The sequence below is a fragment of the Mustela erminea genome, chromosome 1, assembly GCF_009829155.1.
Source record: "Mustela erminea isolate mMusErm1 chromosome 1, mMusErm1.Pri, whole genome shotgun sequence".
Taxonomy (NCBI): domain Eukaryota; kingdom Metazoa; phylum Chordata; class Mammalia; order Carnivora; family Mustelidae; genus Mustela; species Mustela erminea.
In genome coordinates this window covers 211,951,036-211,957,035 of record NC_045614.1, presented here as the reverse complement: position 1 = coordinate 211,957,035, position 6,000 = coordinate 211,951,036, and positions in this window count along the sequence as shown.

Sequence of the window (6,000 nt, the reverse complement as noted above, 5' to 3'; positions counted from 1 at the left end):
ATACTGCATCTGTCCCATCATTTCCCAGGACTACGCTGAAAAATTGGTATTCTCAAAATCACTTGGTGTTTGTCCTCCAGTTATGAAATCAGATCTAACAGGGATTTCTCTTCTTCATATGTACAGGATATGCAAATTTATTTATTTATTTTTTTAAGTAGACTCTATACCCAATGCAGAGTCCAAGGTAGAGCCCAGTGTGGGGCTTGAACTCACAACCCTGAGGTCAAGACTTGAGCTGAGATCAAGAGTCAGACACTCAATTGAATGAGTCACCAGGTACCCCAATTTGCAAATTTCTTGGAAACTTTGATTAGTGGGCACCTCTCTTTGTTGCCATGAGGGTGTCTCCACACCTGAAGATGCAAGGGACTCATGGAGACATGCAGAGCAAAGCTCGTTTATTGATGTCAACATATTGGACAACCTAAAAGAAATGGACAAATTTCCAGAAACATACACTCTTCCAAAACTAAATCAAGAAGGAATAAAAAATCAGAACAGACTGATTACTAGTAACAAAATGAATCAGTAATTTAAAAACTCCCAACAAACAAAAACTCAGAGCCAGTTGGATTCACAGATGAATTCAGCCAAATATTTAAAGAAGAGATAATACCTAGTCTCCTCAAACTATTCCAAAAAATTAAAGAGGAAGGAAAGCTTTCATATTCGTTCTATGAGGCCAGTATTACCCTGATACCAAAACCAGACAACAATACTGCAAACAAAACAAAACAAAACAAACAAACAAACAAAACCCTACAGGCCAATATCCCTGATAACAGAGATGTATAAATTCTCAACAAAATATTAACAGACCACATTCAACAATACGTTAAAAAGGTCACTCTCCATAATCAAGTGGGATTTATTCTGGGGATGCAGTGTAGTTTAATACCTCCAAGTCCATCAGCGTGATATGCCACATTAACAAAACAAAGGATAAAACCCCTATGAGCACCTCAATAGATGTAGAAAAAGCATTTGACAAAATTAAACATCCATTCATGACAAAAGCTCTCAAAAAAATGAGTTTAGAGGGAACATACAGAGGTCATCTATGACAAACCCACAGTTAACATCATACTCAGTGGAAAAAGCTGACAGCTTTTCTCTAAGATAAAACAAGGATGTCCCTCTCTCACCACTTTAATTCAACATGGTATTGGAAGTCCCAGCCACAGCAATCAGACAAGAAAAAGAAATAAAATGCACTTAAGCTGGTAAGGAAGGACTGAAACTCTCACTATCGGCAGATGATTTGATATGATATACAGAAAACCCTAAAGACCCCATCAAAAAACAATTGGAAGTAATAAGAGAATTCAGTACAGGTACAGGATACAAAATTAGTAAATAGAAATCTCTTGCATTTTTAAAAAAGATTATTTATCTATTTATTTAATTGACAGAGATCACAAGTAGGCAGAGAGGCAGGCAGAGAGAGAGGGAAAAGCAGGCTCCCTGCTCAGCAGAGAGCCCCATGTGGGGCTCAATCCCAGGACCCTGAGATCATGACCTGAGCCGAAGGCAGAGGCTTTAACCCACCGAGCCACCCAGGCACCCCTCTTGCATTTCTATACACTAGTAACAAAGTAGCAGAAAGAGATATTAAGAAAACAATCCCATTTACAATTGCACCAAAAAGAATAAAACACTTAGGAATAAATATAACCAAGGAGGTGAAAGACCTATGCTCTGAAAACTATAAAGCCATGATGAAAGAAATTAAAGATGGCCTGGAGAAATAGAAAGATGCACTGTACTCATGCATTAGAAGAATTATGTTGTCAAAGTCTCCATACTATCCAGTGCAATTTACAGAATTGGTGCAATCCCTATCAAAATACCAATAGCGGTTTTCACTGAACTAGAACAAACAATTCTAAAATTTGTATGAAACCACAAAAGCCAAAGCAATTTTGAGAAAAAAGAACAAAGCTAGAGGTATCACAATCCCAGATTTTAAGCTACCTTACAAAACTATAGTAATCAAAAGAGTATAGCACCAACACAAAAATAGGCATCTAGATCTATTGAACAGATCAGATAACACAGAAATGAACCCACTTATATGGTTAATTAATCTACAACAAAGGAGGCAAGAATATATAATGGGGAAAAGACAGTCTCTTCGATAAATGGTGCTTGGAAAACTGGACAGCTACTTACAAAAGAATGAAAGCGGACCACTTTTTTTGCACCACACATGAAGATAAACTCAAAATGGTTTAATGGCCTAAATGTGAGACCTGAAACCATAAAATTCCTTAAAGAAAACTGGCAGTAATCTTTTGGACATTGACCTTAGCAACATTTTTCTAGATATGTCTCTTCAGGCAAGTGAAACAAAGCCATACACACACACACACACACACACACACACACACACACACACACACACACTATATCAAATTAAAAAGCTTTTGCATTGTGTAGGAAAACATCAACAAAACAAAAAGACAAGTTACTGAATGACAGAAGATATTTGCAAATGGTATGTCCAATAAGGGGTTAACATCCAAAATATATAAAAAACTTACGCAACCCATCATTAGTAAAACAAATAATTTGATTTAAAAAATGGGCGAAGTAACTGAACAGGCATCTTTCCAAGGAAGGAATCCTGATGGCCAACTGAGACATGAAAAGATCAGCATCACTAACCATCAGGGAAATGCAAATCAAAATCAAAATGAGATCATCACCATACAACTACCAGAATAGCTAATATCAAAAAGATAGGAAGTAGCAAGTGTTTGCAAGGATGGAGAGAAAAGGGAACTCTTGAGCACTGTGTGTGAGTGTAAGTTGGCGTAGCCACTGTGGAAACAGTTTGGAGATTCCTGAAAAAGTGACAAACAGAAAGACCATACAACCCAGTGATTGTGCTACTGGGCATTTACCAAAGAAAACAAAAACATTCAAAAAGATATATGCACCCTTACGTTTACTGCAGCATTATTTACAATAGCCAAGATACGGAAGCAACCTAAGTGTCCATCAATAGATAGATCGGTAGAGAAGATGCAGCACATCAGTCATGAAATAGAATATTAGTCAAAGAAAAGAACAGGGTCCTGCCACTTGTAACAATATGGATAGACCTAGAGAGCATTACACCAAGTAGAATGAGTCAGACCAAGACACAGACTATACGATTTCACTCATATGTGGGATCTAAACAGCAAAACAAACGAGCAGACAACACCAGAGCATCATAAATGCAAAGAACAAACAGGTGGTCACCAGAAGGGAGGGGTGGGTAAAATAGGCAAAAGGGATTAAAAGGTATAAACTTTCAGTTATAAAATCAATAAGTCACAGGGGTGAGAAGTACAGCCTGAAGAATACACTCAACAATGTCTCGATAACTCTGTCAGGTGACTACACCTGTTCTGGTGAGCCTAGCTGAATGTGTAGACATGTCGAATCACGAGGTTGTGCCCTTGAAACGGAAGTAACATTACATGTCAATGCTGCTGTAATAAAAAAGAAAGAAAAGAAATTACTGTCAGTGGTTTCTATACCATGCAAAGGAGGTCAGCAAAGAAAAGTATCAGTGTATTTTAAAGTTGCAGGAACTCAAAACAAGAAAACATTATGGGCTCTGCAAGGAGATATTAAATTATCATGCTCCAAAGAAGCCTTCTTTATAGAGGTAGCACTCTCCAGCAGTGGTTACTATATGCCATTTCGTTCCCCAAAGGCTTGGAAGCCGCTACAAACACATGGCAAACTTCTGTTAATGCATCAGAAAAACCAAGACCGTGCAAAAGAGGAGGAAGCAGGTAGCATAAGCAGAGCCCATGTCATTACTGGGACTTACCCTTGAATTTGGCTTCGGACCTCCTAGAAGTCACTGGTTTACATAACATTCGTTATTAGGAAGAGGGGAGCCAGCAATCCTTAAGGGGCTTCCCAAACCCACCCCCACACATGGCATTATATAGTTATTTATTTATGAAATAATTATGAAATATTATATATTATATATTATTATTATATTATTATATAATAATAATTATGAAAGAGAGAGTTACAGGAGTGGGGGAGGGACGGAGGGAGACAGAGAGAGAGAATTTCAAGCAGATTCCCCAATGAGTGGTGGGGGTGCAGGGCTCGATCTCACAACCCTGAGATATGGACCTGAGCTGAAATCAAGAGTTGGACACTTAACCAATGAGCTAGCGAAGTGCCCTGACCTTATATTCTTAAATAAATAAATAGGTAAATACACTTTCTCTGCCCATGGCATTACATTCCTAAAACAAAACAAAACTTTCTTGGGTCGTCCCCTGGGCACGCTGGAGCTGGGTGACAGAAGGAACCCCGCCTCTGACCACAATGTCAGCCCAAATGCAGAAGCAATCGTCATCCAGCTGCTTCCTGTAGTGACCTCAATGAAATCTAAGGGCATGACCATAAACATGAACACACTGAAGCAACTCTGCCAGGGCTAACCTAATGGGGTCCCGACAGGCCCTTTCCTCGTACGCGAGCATCATGGAGGAATGGAGCCTAAACCCATTCAGGACAGGAGACCACAGCCAGGCGGGGCCGGGGAGACGCGGCGGGATGGGGGGAGTACCGAGTGGCACAAAGCTTCATTCCTCAGGAGCGAAACTTCAGGACCTCCCCACACACATGTGTGTCGATGCCTCAGAATCTTCATCGTGGGCCATCGTGGAAGCTGGCAGGGTTATTGTCCTGGAGGACAGCCCTCATCTAGGGATGTGGGAACACGCAGTTAGCCTGTTCTGACGCCCATGAGATGCTTGTGTCTTTATTGCCCGTAAGCGCTCGAGAGAAGTTGCAGGTTTTATCCGACACCCCCCCCCCTTCAGACGCCTGTTCAGGGTGTGTTAGAAAGGCAGGCTCGGCTCTGCAACCCACATGTGGAACTGCTTGCTTCACTGACTTCCAGAAATATCTTAGGTAGCATATATTTTCTTACTGCTCTGTTAGAAAGATACACACCGGGCACACGCTGTTTGCTTTACGCACCCTTTGCTGTGAGCAAAACAGAATGCATGTGCTGGGTGGCGGGAGTGTTCGTGGCACCCGGGCCGTCAGCCTGGGGAGTCTGGGGCTCTCCTGGTAAAGCAGACGCTGCACCCGAGGTGATAACCCGTATGGTATTTCAGCATTTTGTGACTTTCTGCAAGTCAGTTCAGCAGCCGATGGACGGCGGCTTCCCCTCCTGCGGTGAGAAAAGGCCCGCGGCTTCTGCTTGCGGCCTTCAGTGCACCCTGCAGTCGCACCCCCCGAGTCCGAGGGGGCACCTGGGGTCCCACGGGGCCGTGTCTGCCGCAGTGGGGCACTGGGGGAGAGCTGGGGCCTGCGGGGTGGGGGTTCCATGGGGTCTCCCCAGCACCCACATTCGTTCTCTGGAGCGTGTCCTCAAGGATGAAACCGGGGGCACAGGAGGCTGAGGGTGCACACACGTTCATTAAAACCTGATTTTCTCTTTCACAAAAACAACGGCTCCCTGCTTGCTTCCCAGAGAGGCCGGGAGGTGGAAGGACCCCAGCGGCGGGCAGAGGCCTCCAGCTCACTGAGGTGTGGATGTGGGAATGGCGGGCCCCGGGGCTCACAGAGGGAAAACCTGCAGGGTTCCCCGGGCAGGTCCAGACGGAGGCAGGGAGGACCCACGGACTCTCTCCTCCAGCTTCTTTTTCATTCTTGCTCTCAACTCATCCCAGAAGCAGCGTTGCATGGGACATGAAGAGCACCCAGGGGAGAAAAGACGCCCCTGTATTAGATGCAGGAGTCTGTGAGCCCATCAGACAGGAATCTGGCTGAGGTTTTCTTCTGACCCCGTATCTAAAAGATTTATATTATTTTATGTATATTTTCAGTGCTGTCTGGGGAACCACCTAAGATCTTGGACTTAGTGTAGACCATTTAGAAAGATGACAAACTGCTGAATCCTGGAATGGTAGTAGGAATTTTTTTTTTGAGAGAGAGCGAGAGGGAGAGAGCAGGGGAGGGACA